This window comes from Panthera pardus, unplaced genomic scaffold, assembly GCF_024362965.1.
Source record: "Panthera pardus isolate Hobbes unplaced genomic scaffold, ASM2436296v1 HiC_scaffold_7, whole genome shotgun sequence".
Taxonomy (NCBI): Eukaryota; Metazoa; Chordata; class Mammalia; order Carnivora; family Felidae; genus Panthera; species Panthera pardus.
Window position 1 is genome coordinate 55,585,423 of NW_026527002.1, and position 13,758 is coordinate 55,599,180.

Here is a 13,758-nt window from a genome sequence, read left to right on the forward strand (position 1 = left end):
AGAATTGTTGAATCAATATGTTGTACACCTGAAAGAGTACATTTAACACTGTATGTTAATTATACTTCAATCAAAAAAAAATCATTTGTTGATAAAAACAAAACAATAAATGCCTTTTTAAGTCAATGATACTCCATGATTTCAAGGATGATTACTAGATTTGGGGCAAGTTTAATCAAAAGGATGCTGTCTTTTAAAAGTACAGGGAACTTCAGGGGCACCTGGGTGGCTCAGTTGGTTAAGCATCTGACTCTTGCTTTCAGCTCAAGTCATGATCTCATGGTTCATGGTTTCGAGCCCTGTGCTGACAGCGCCAAATCTGTTTGGTATTCTTTCTCTCTCTCCCTCTCTCTCTGCCCCTCCTCTGCCTGCTGTCTCTCTCTCTCTCTCTCTCTCTCTCTCTCTCTCTCTCTCTTAAAATAAATAAACTTAAAAAATATATAGGGAACTTCAAAAGAGAAAAAGAAAGTTTAGGAGTGTCACTATAATTTATAGTATGGCCACTTTGCATTTAAGGGGTTGATGATGTCAAGTGGATATATCGAGTTAAATGTTAGTTAAATGGATTTGGAGTGCTGAAGAAATGTATGGGCTGAAAATGTAAATTTAAGAATCATCAGTGTAAATGGTATTTAAAGTAGGGATTAAAAATGAAGGACTTGAATAGTTAGAATAATGTTGGAGAAGGACTAACCAAAGGAGGCAAAGGAACAAAGACAGAAGGATATGATTCCGTGGATGATGATGCACAATTATTTCCTCCCTGTCTAGGCACATGGTAGGAATCCCTTCCTGGCCTCTGCTGCTGGGTGGTCTGGGTCACTGCTTCTGCAATACACTCTATGGCCATTTGTTAACTATTGCATTTCCTAACATATGAAATTCTTCAGGGTTCTCCTACTCTTTCACTCTTTCTTTATGCAGAGCAAACAGCAACTTCATGATGGTAGCTGCTCTGTTTGGACACATAAGTAATTCCAAAGAACAGAATTGTTCTGCTACTCAGTGATTTGAACAAGGAGTAAATGTGCATGTTGATATTTATCGCCGTATAACCCAGCTTATCCTGACTGAAACATGTTGTACCTCAGCCACAAATAGAAACATATATTTAAAGGAGCGTGTGGAAAATAGTCTATAAAAACAAATTGGAAATAAAAACATATCCATGTGGTTATTTACCAAAAGGGAAATGTTGGCAAATATTTATAGTATTCATATCCATATTCACATTCATATTCATTTATATTATTAAGACAGATATTGAATTAACCTGGGTGAGATTTAACTATTTTATAATGTTTTTGTTTGTTTAATACTCTGGGAGTTTGTTAATAACTTTGGGAGTTATTAGAAAAAAACATATCATTAATAGCAGATAATTTTAACCTTACATTTGTTACTTATTTTGTAATCAATAAGGAAATTATTTCTCACAGGGATAGCCTCAGGTTAAATAATCATAACAAATCTTTTACCAACCCTCTGCTTTGAATAATCTTAGGAACATCCTTCTGCAATTAGCCAAAGTGGCCACTGGATGTCAGGATTATGTTATGCCTGTTGATTATTTACTTGGTTTTGGTTAGTAATTTCCTATAGCTATTTCATGATTTAGAAATCTATGCTCTTAAAGAAAAGCTTCAAACAAAATGAGTCATATTATATTTAAAAATAATTTATTTTTAGGCCACCATCATTTAAGCTACACTTATTTACCAGAATTTGGAGAGGGGTAGGTTGTATATATTTTTTTAAATCTCTGATGCTGAATTTTAAAGCTTTATTTTGAAACACACACAACAGTTGTTTTTTGCTTTGTTTAGTATTTCTACTTCAGTTTTTTTACATTATCACCAGAGTCATCAGAGATTTAAACTCTATGTTTTCATGTTATTTATCTGTTATAATTACAAGTTAACACTGTTCTAAAATTGGTACCTTTGGCTGAGTATAATTTAACATTTCAGAAATATTGAAAAATAATGGTTTTGTCTTTAAAATATTAATTATTTTGTTTCATAAAAGAGCCTGTAAAGTTTTATGAATTGGTACCTATGTGAGTTTTTAGATATAATAGGCAATTGATATTGAATTGAATTATGAAACTGACAGTGTGGAAAACAATGGAATTAACGAATAAAATAAAAATATTGAGTTAAATAAATTAAGTTGGAATTCTGGACTTTAGTTCACAGCTGTTTGTAGCACAACATGTTATTCTAACTGGAAAAAAAAAATGTGTGTTCTTACTCGCTTCATCTGAAGTTTTTTACCCTGAACAGTAGTGAGTGGAGTAGATTACCATGTGATGATGAAATACGCATGACCTGTGTTTTCATGTTTGTTCCTATTGGTGCCTCAAGTGTGATGTGGTTAGTTTTTCTTAAAATTTCTTAGAGAAAATTATGATTATTAATTTTCTGAAACAGTGGTGATAAATTATTTTATCCACATGTCTTCTTTCCTTAAATATTTACTTAGAATAGTTTATTGACTTTTAACACCTACTTAAGAAAATGAATAAATACACATATTAGCATATCTAATATACAAGGATAACACTAGTTTATTTGATGATATTAAAGAAGTCTAAGTAAACTTGCAGATTCAATAGAATTTTTGACAAATTTTTAATGTGGTAACTCAAATTTGTGCTTTGAATCACTTGTATATACATGCTACTCTGTTAGGTATTCTGAGTAATATCATTTATTAACATGCTCACATTGTATAACTATTTAAAATTTTTTCATATACAGATTAATAATAAAGATAGATATATATATATATATATATATATATATATATATATATATATTTCCCCCTCTGTGGCCAAATTCCCATTATATATGGAAAGCCACTTCTTGTGGGAACTATGTGCAGAAGCATGTTCTGGGTGGGTTTATCATAAATAAACAGAACATGCAGGGACTTTGTATATGGTATCAATTGAAGTGGGAGAAAATTATGTTTAGGTTAACATACTATTTTATCTTATTGTATTTTTATTTTATTTTAATTTCTAGTGAGAGAGTGTGTACATGTGTGGGAAGGGACAGAGGAAGAGAGAAACAGAGCATCTTAAGCAGGCTCCCTACCCAGGGCTCGATCTCATGACCTAGAGATCATGACCTGAGTGGAAATCAAGAAGTCAGAAGCTTAATCAACTGAGCCACCCAAGAGCCCCAAGATTAACATACAATTTAATTAGGTTATATATTTCATGTTTTTGTTGTAGTCAATCTTCATTTTCACTTGAGCTACCAGGTAAACTCAACTGGAAAGGCAATTTGATGGAAATGTGAGGAATATTAAGTTACCAAAAACTGGAATAAAAGAATAAAACCAGTGGTATATTTTCAGACCATGAAACAACTGCAAAATTTTAAAATTTGAGCTATTTTTTTCCTTCTTTTGTGAAGCCAAAAACTGTTGTTGTTGTTTTTTTCCTCTGCCTCTCTGTCAATCTTTTCCATTCTTGTGTTTCTTTTGGGAATAGACTTTCTCCCTTTAATCATGGCTTCTATGGAGAACTTGGGCTTGTCAGGTACCAGTTATGGTCCTGAATCAGCAACTTTCATGACAAGTGTACTCATTATCTAACTGATGCAATGTAGCTAATATTAATTCCTAATCCCTAAAAGAGAGAATCCTATCAACCTAATTTGGATCAAGTGGGATTCTTTATACAATAATCTATTTCTAGCATTTTAGACTCTCAAATTATGTAAGGTTTCTTCTTCCAAAATTATCCTATTATGAATGTACTGTTATTGTCCCACTTTTACAAATGATAAAACAAATGCTTACAGCACCCAAGTAATTTCCAAAGTACAAGTAGGAACAGAATATAGGCAATCTAATCCTATAAACCTTTATTTCATTGTTGTTTGGTTTTCTTTTTGCTTTTAATCTGGTTTATATTTTTAGTTAGGAAATTATGTTCATAGTAACACATGACACTAAAATGAATAAGTAAAAGATTAATCTCCTCTGCCTTTCCCTTTCCATAATTTTATAGAAGATAAATAGAAATAAATATAAATAAGCATAGAGTCTTCAGCTACCTTCTCCATTCTCAAACTTCTCTGCTGTCCTCAGAATTACCAGTGGTAATAGGGTTTCTTTGAAAACTTGAGAAAACAAAATGGAATTTTTTTTTCCTCAGGTTGATAAATTATGAAATGCACAAAAAATGAATATGTGGAAAGATATACAGTGCCTTTGTAAGGATGTGAAATAACTTCTATTCTGCCTGACTCAACTCAAAATAAATGGAAGGCAATGAACATATTTAAAATAAATAAATAAATAAAAATAATTTTACTGCCAAGAACAACATTGATGAACAATAGATACATTAAAAAAAGAAAAAAGTAAGCATCGTAATTTGGACAGGGTCCATTCATACACTGTACAGAAGAGTGGAATACATTATCATCCCTTGATCAATACCACTGATTTTTTCACTAAATACACAGTTATTCATAGCTTTATGTCTTCAAAAATTCAGATTATGTAACTCCCTCTATTTTCTTTAACCAACATCAAATGATATTATTTAATTTCGGTGTATATCTGCCTATAAGGAAACACTATGTTAGTATAACTTGAGTTTTCAATTGCATGTTAGAGCTCTATTTATCAATCAACATTAATAAAATGACACTCAGAGTTTGTTATTTTGCCAGGAGCTTATTATAAGCCAAGTCATTTGTTAATTTCTTTGCATACATGATCTAATGAAATCCTCATAGAAATTAAGTAGATATTTATCTTTATTTTACAGATGAAAAATTTGAGCATTAGATAGGTTAAATGATTTCAGCAAGGTCAGAAAGTAAGAATATGGAGGAGACAAATTTCGAATTTAAGATGAAAACCAAAGAAGAATGATTCTGTAGACATACTGCAGTCAGAACATTATAAGATTCTTATTCAACTCATATCCCTGGACATAAGCCCCTTGAAGCCTAACACATAATGTAGTCTTTATAATTTGGAAATTTAAATAAGAACATATTTTACTTAAAAGTTAATGTAGCATATCTCTTTCTGCATTGAGTTTGCTCTTAATGATACACTCATCCACAAGACTGCCTGCATTTTAGATGCCAGCCACAAATTCAGGGGTCCCCAGGGTCACCCTCACTTCAGACCAAGTAGGTACAAATTTGGGAGTTCCCACAATTATCCTCAGATTTCATAATTTATTAGAACTCACTGCAAGTGCTACACTCACAATTGCAATCCTATTTTGGCAAAAAGATAACAATGATAACTAGCCAAAAGAAGAGACTCACAGGCAAAGTCTGGAAGGACTCTCGATGTGAAACTTCCATCATCTTCAGGCAAACACTCCTTCCTGGTGTCAATGTATGACAATACTTAAAGAGTACAGCCAAGCAGAGAAACCCAGTTGAGTTCCTGTGTTCAGAGTTTTCATTGAGCTTCATTATATAGTATGATTGGATGAACCATTGTCCATGTGATTGAAACTCCAGCTAGAGGTTCAGTTGATATCCTGTGGCTCAAAGCCTAAACCCTCTAATCATACAGTTGGTCTTTTTTGGCATGGCCAGCACTATCCTCAATTATCTTGTTAGTATAAGTTATCTAGGGCCCCATCATGAGTTATTTCATTAGTATAAAAAGGGGCCAGCCATTAATAACAAAGGAACTCTTATCATTGGTACATTCCAGTGATGTAGAGTAATATTAGTCAGTGCTCTCCAGATAAATAGAACCAACTGGATGTTTGTCTATCTCTCCCAATTTTAAAATATATACGTTTTATTATAAGGACTTGGCTTCTGCATTTGTGGAGGCTTGGCAAGTCTAAAATCTGTAGAGTAAGCCAGCAAGCTGGAGACCCAGGAATGAACTCCAGTTGGAGTCCAAAGGCAGTCAACTAGCAGAATTCCCTCTTCCTCCAGGAATGTCAATCTTTTTCTATTAAAGCCTTCAACTGATTTGAATGAGACTTCCCACATATGGAGAATAATCTGCTTTACTCCAAGTCCACCAAATTAAATCTTAATTGCATCCGAAGCACATCTTCACAGAAACATCCAGAGTGATATTTGAACAAATGTCTGGGAACCCTGGCTCAGCCAAATTGACACATAAAATTAATCATCACAAAAGTTACCTCTCTGGAACCAGACAGAAACCAACCAATTTTCTGTTAAATACTTCCTTTTTGATTGATAAAATGGATATAGTGCACTTCTTATAAAACATTTTTTTCTCCTGAGATTTTAAGTCCAATATTAATGAGACGATGTTTTTTGTTTTTTGGGTTTTTTTGTTTGTTTGGTTGGTTTGGGGTTTTTTTTGTTTTTTGTTTTTTTTTCTCCTAATCCATTCCACTTCCTGGGGCTTGGCACATATCCAAGATAACAAAGTAGAGGGACACCTATTAATGTGACTCAATGCAGAGGAACAGAGAGTTCCTGTGTGTTGTTAGGGCTCCAAAAAACAAATAGCTGCTACTCTTTCCCACCCTCAACTCCTATCCCAGATGCTCAAATATAGTAATATTTTGGAACAAATGATTTACAACTCCAAGTGTAGGTTGAGGAGAAAAAGGCAGGACCCTGGAGAGGTAAACTGGTGGTAATAGTGAATGAAGATGTGACTTTAGGGGAGTAAAATTGAAAGACATAGTGAAATGTTGAGATTTATTCCTCAGAAGGAAGTAGATTTTGAGGAATGGCCTCAAATCCAGTATATAAGTATCCAGATATCCATGGCTCTGAGAAGCTGTGGAAATGCTAAACATGTGAAGAGATCACTCATTCCATGTCTTTAGACTCTGAATGGTATCTACCAATAGTTGTTTGCTAAAAGACAACTTTGACAAATAACAACCTAATATGGCATTTACATATATTTGTCTATTTTGCTATTTAAATTCTGAGAAAACTAACCTTAGAGTGAATCAGAACTATTCATTAAGTCAGTCAAAGTGATGAATTGGTTGGGTCATGGCCAGATGTTCTTTATATGTGTAGAGAAAGACATAGTATGTTTCTAAATCTGGTCATCTTTCTATTGCAATGCATTAGATGTGATTAGAAGTCATTTGAGAAAAATGAGGCTCAAGGCATTAGCAAAACACTTCTTTTTTTTCATCCTTTTAGTTAAATAGTAAGCTAAACCATTTTCTAACATACTTTTCTTTTATACTAGGAAGATGTCATTTATACTTTAAATAAGATAGAAGCCTATTCATTTTAGTCATCTTATTAAATCAGTAAGTTTAACACATGATTTATACAATTCCCAGTGTCATAAAATACATTTAAAAATCTAGTAATCTTATTGGCAGAGTAGTGAAAGAGAAGTGGAGACTCTTGGGGACTAACCATGTGGAACTCAGAAGGAGGTATTTAAAATGCTTTGTAATTCTGGATGGTCCCTGCATTTCTTTGGCTAATTGTGTTTCACCATTTAAGTTTTCCTCTTCATTTTTACTTTCTAAGCATCCAGTCACAAGCACCAGAAACAGAATTTAATCTTAATTGACCCATGGGGTGACAGAGATTAGTGGGTAAATTGAAAGACGGGTGTAGGAATGGTATGTGACACCTCTACTTTCATTTACACAGTGGCCTTGAACATCTTTATAAAATTATACAGAGTATACTGATTTAAAACCTACATTTCCAAAACTGTCTTGCAACTATCTTGATTCAGAACCAAATTTCATGGAGAGAAAACGGGGGGTACAAGATGTATTTTGTGGGCACAGTCATAACCAAGTTTTGGAATTAGTAACTGCAACATTTCCTTTCTTGGCTTTTTTTTTTTTTTTAACTGAAATATGATTAGCATACACTGTTATATTAGTTTCAGGTGTGCAATATAATGATAAACAGTTCTGTGCAAGACTCAGTGCTCATCATGATAAGTGTACTCACTTAATCCCCTCTTATCTCTTTCACCCATCTCCCTATTGACCTCTCCTCTGGTAACCACCAGTTTGTTCTCTGTATTTAAAAGTCTTTTGTTTGTTTGTTTGTTTGTTTGTTTGTTTATCTCTTTTTATCTTCATTTGCTCTTTTTGATTCTGAGGTTTGTGTGGTTTGCCTGAAGAACAGATTCTGGCAGATCCTGAATGAAGTTCTGTATTAAGGAAAACCCAAGTCACTTCTATTATTATTCTTACCATCCTGTACCCAGATAATAGGTGGGGGGCATTAGTAAGGAAAAGAAAGAATAAATATATGGGACATTAGCAGTCTCTTCACTAATTTGTTTATGTTGACTACTACATACATGGGTGCTCATGAATGGGTAGATTCATATATTCGAAGAAAGGAAACATCTCAGCAGTTCCAATGAACCAAATCTACACCACAAAGAATTACAACATAATGTAAGATAGTGAATTTTTTTTTTAATGGAGTCTACTGTCTTAATGATCCTCTAGATTCATTATTTTCTGCTTTGTTAAATAGGAAGATAATTCTTTCTGTTTGCTATTTAAATGTGGAAAGAGTATACAGTTAATTTTCCTACCCCCCCAAAAAGCCAACAAGTTTATGGAGTGAGTATGAATTTGAGTAAGCAAACGCTAAATATAATTACTATTCCGTAACTAAAATTGACTCAGCATATGGTTGGAAAAGTTAGCATTCTTCTCCTGTTTTTCTTTTCTTTTCCCTTTTACTAAATTATCTCCAATGATACAATTACAGTGTTTTCTAATATTACTTTCTATGCTAAAATGTCCTCAATTTCCAAAAGAGAAACTAAGATGTTTTACATTTATCTATCTTTAAAAGGGATATTGAGTCAATTGTAAATAATAAAATTGTTTATTGTAAACAATAAAATAAAGTACAATAGAGAAGTAGAAAGTTGGGGGAAAATAGAATTCAACATGATCTCAATCCATAAAATTTGGCTCAATAAGTAAAATTTCATTTGGAAACAGCAGAGCTTAAATAAAATAAACCAACATACCATGCCTAAATGCATAAAAAAAAAAATAGCAAGATTCAAAGTTTCTCAAACTGTTGAGGATTACTATTTTACTATTTAAATGACATTGTATTAACACTTGTAGGAAATAGTTATGAGTTTTTGTTGTTGTTTCACTTAAAGATCTCACAGCTTTAGCTTAGCATATGAGTGGTTGAAAGAAAGTATAATAATTAAAGCAATAAATAAAGGACCCACTATGAGATTGTACATGAGTGTCTTATTGTCTTAAGGACAAAATAAAATCTCTAGAGTAAACAAGAACACTTAAGATCTGGCCATATTGCCCAGCCTTTCCTCTTACCACTCACCATGTTCTGTACACTATCAGTTCTGATCTGGGGGTGAGTCCTTAAATCAGAATGTTCACTAGTACTGCTTTTGCTTATAATAGAGCCCGTTCCTTTTACCAACCTGATTAACTCATTATCTCTCTCTTTTTTAAAAGTGTTTATTTATTTTTGAGAGAGGGGCAGGGGAAGAACAGAGAGAGGGGGGAACAAAGGATCCCAAGCAGACTCTGTGTCGACAGCAGAGAGCCCAGTGTAGGGCTTGAACTCATGAACTGTGAGATCATGACCTGAGTCGAAGTCAGATGCTTAATCGACTGAGCCACCAGGTATTCTGACTCATTCTCTCTTTTAAGACTCAGCTGTATCTGAAAATCATTTTGGAGTCCTTCCCAGCAAAAACTTTAGACCCTTCCCTTTGTTTAAACAAAACAAAACAAAACAAAATTGAGACCAGCCTTGAAAATCCTGAGCAGACAAAACCATTTCATTCATACCAACAAGTTTAATTTAGCTTATTTTGCAGGAATAACTTGACCTGGGTCATATCTTGCATATGCCTCTGGAAATCGTAAGCAAAACTTAGACTGTTTCCAAGGTTGGTATGAGGTAACCACTGACCAATTCCCTATCATTTAAGAAAATGCCAATATTATAATCAATCACCATGAAGAATAAATAATTACTGCTTTTTCTCTGTTTAAGCTTTTGAACAATATAACCTCATCCTCATTTCATGTTTTAGTTTGAGAGTTCCTTGTTTGTAAACTGTCTTCTTATTGTGTGCACAATAAACTTTTATTAGTTACTACTTTGGTGATTCATTGGTGTTACTTTAGCTATTCCTGAACTTTTGGCACTGGACTTCCTCATGGTCAGGAGCTAGTGGCATCTTCTTTGTCTTCTGGGTGATAATTTCCTTTGGCTGGTGCATGGCATTATAATCTTTGATTTACATTTATTAAATGTGTTAGAAAAACTGAAATAGTGTTTTATACTCAAATAATCTCTTCACACTCCTCCCCACATTCGTGAAGCAGGCAGACTTTCCTGCAGTAAATTTCCCCCGGGGTACGCTATGATTTTTTTCTGAAGATGAAGCAGGCTGAATGTACCTTAATTCTTGGCTTTTATTTTTTTTTCCTTTCTCTGAAACGTACATTTTTCTAATTGGGATTCTTGTCATAGGTAAAGATAAACAGGGTGGAAGAGAGCAGGGGAAGCAAGTTACTGAGAACTGGAAGGAGCTTGAAAGTCATTAATGTGCATAGAACTGGCAGCACTCTTGGGAAGTAGCAATATTGCTGAGGAGGTAACTATGAGGTACACCCAGGGAGAGTGAATCTCAGACATAGGATCTTCTAGGCATGCCCAAGTTTGCCCTGCTTCCTGCATGGCCCAAAGCAGCAGCACCCAGAGTCTTGGGAGAGCCATGCACAACAGGTGTCTCACCTGGCAAGCGTATTTGCATAACCAACAGGACCTCTCTGATCTGTCATCTCCTTTGACTAACCTTGTGGAAAGAAATTCGAAAATGATTATTGTAAAATCTCCAGTCACCTCTGTTAGTTGACGTAGAATCAGATTTTAGTTGAGTCATGCATTACAGAATATCAAAAGAAAGCAAAAAAATGGAATATGCATTTAAATAAGCAAATGCTTATTTAAATTCATTTATAGCTCACTTTGGTTTGTAGCCATCCTATTTTATCATCAATAACCATCACAGTGCTTGACTCATAGTGGGTACTATGTATCAAAGGAATAAATATAGGGCAGAAGATGTCTCATGTATGTTACATATGGATACTTCATCCTGCTCTTCAAAGTTGTTATTCAGTAAAGTACAAGAGGAGGGGGCATTTCTGGGAGCTCACAGGATGCCACAGATTCATTCATCATTTGGCCAAAGGCTTTTGGGAGAAAAATAAAAAGCTAATCCTGTTGTATTCATGATCAAGAGCAAAAGTGTGAGTTTGTTTATAAAGGTGCATCAAAACAAATGCCTGTACCTCAGTAAACAGAATGTATTGTATAAATTCTGTTACTGCCATAAAAATTGATACATTATGTACTATTGGTGTTAAAACTATTGGTGTTAAAAGGGTTGACTATGACACTAAATTAGGGAAGCCAAACAAACCCAGACCTGAGCTGACAAATCAATTGCAAAGGAAAATAAATTCAAGAAACAACAACAACATAACGGCAAAAACAACAGCTAAACCTAAGTTTCTCAATATCCTGGGAGTTATTTTCCTCACTTGAACCGGGCAAATGAATTTCTGTGCTGAACTACTCCCACAACTCATCTGGCTAGCTGGGACGTGGCCAAATTACCCTGTGAGATAGCCCTTCTGAGAAGATGGACAGGCTTTAATTCCATGGCATCCAATTTCTATTCTGAGATTTATCAATCTTACTGTTCTAGCCAATTTGTCTTTTAAAAAACTAATGACTTTAATAAAAATGGGATTACTGGGGCCCCTGGGTGGCTCAGTCAGTTAAGTGTTTGATTCTTGATATCGACTCAGGTCATGATCTCCCCAGTTATGATCTCACAGTCATGAGATTGAGCCCTGTGTCCGGTTCCTTGCCAAGTATAGCACCTGCTTGGGATTCTCACCCTTCCTCTCTCTCTTCCCTTCCCTCTTTCATGTATGTACTCTCTCTCTCAAAATGCATAAGCTTAAAAAATGGGATTATTATGTATCCCAATTCTTCATTTATTTTGTCAACTGTGACTTTTTAATCAACTCACATGTTCATAAAAGTTTTAGACAGTATGCACACACAAAATACATATATGTTATATATAATATATAAATATACATTATAACATATTATGTAAAATATAATATTATATATGCTACATAAAAGCATTATAGAAGGAAGATTATAATGCTTTATTTAAATGAATAAGTTGTTGGGGCACCTGGGTGTCTTAGTTGGTTAAGTGCCCAACTTTGGCTCAAGTCATCATCTCACAATTCATGAGTTAGGGCCCATCCATCTCTGTACTGACAGCTCAGAACCTGGAGCCTGCTTCAGATTATGTGTCTCCCTCTCTCTCTGCCCTTCCCCCCATTTACACACACACTCTCTCTCTCTCAAAAATAAATAAACATTAAACAAATTTTTAAGGAATAAGTTGTGTAATTGTGTGTGTTTTTATATGTTCTCATTGATGGACTTTTCTCTGGACAATATATTTTCTGGAATTAAAATCCTCTTTGTAAGATTTTATTCCAGAATAGGAAGTAAATCTTTAACTTTTCAACACCGTCAGGTTATTTTGCAAAGTAAAGTGAATTTATATAGCACTTTCCAATCTACAAGAACATTTTCAAAAATGTCAAGGCAAAATCAAAGAATCTATTTTTTTTTTTTGCATAATGTTAAAATGTGGGGCACAATAATGATTCAGGGGAAACTGTAGCCATTGTTTTGGTTTTCTTACCAAAAACAATCAGAGTTCATAGTAATTCATATTTTACATACTTTAAAGTCAAATGACCTATAAAAAAATGCTACTCACCTAATTTTTACTTTTTTAAAAATTTTCGTTTTAAGTAGCCTCCACATCCAATGTGGGGCTTGAACTTATGACCCTAAGATCAAGAGTCACACACTCTATTGACTCAGCTAACCAGGAACCCCACTTACCTAATTTTTTTTTGAATAAAGTCTTCATACTTGCAACTAAACAAATGTAGACAGGTTTGTATAGGTAAATTGGATGGCAGGAGAAAATATATTATTATAATATGATATTAATGAGCATCAGAAAGGAGAACCTTTTTTTTGGTGAATTCAGAGGAAAGCATTCTCTTTGCTTTGCAAGGTAGCAATCTAAGAGACAAACAAGATAATACTAGTCGAGGGATAGTGTGGGTGTCCAGGGTATAGACTTTCATTTAGATAACAAAGAAGTATTGCAAAATTAAATTCCCTCTGAAATATGCAAGGCTGTAAGATAAAATAATGTTATACTGAATATAAAGAAGTTTGAAGTCCCAAACTCACAACTTTTCTAAATTTTTTATAAGGTATAAACCACTAAGGAAAATTATCTCCTTTATGTTTTTGTTAGAGTAACTTCAAATTCTCTTATATTAGAATACAAAAAATATAGAAGATAACCATCCTTCAACTGAAACCAAGGGATCTAACACAGTTTCAAAAAGGTATTTCACAATCATAATACAGCAAGGCCCAGCCTGAAAACTTAAACATCAGCCTAGTGTAATCTTGTCATGAAGACAAAAGAGGTTGCAGTTTGGGGTTCTCTATTTGAAAGAATTTTCCAGCTTCTGATTGTCTTATCTATACCCCTACATTCCTTGGGCTTATCTCATACATATGTTAGAAGTCTATTTTAAGAAATTCAGTAGTGATGAGCCACCCATAATCTCCTGAAAATGGAGGTCAACTTCTGGTCTAAAAAAATGTTACAATAAAATATCTCATTTCT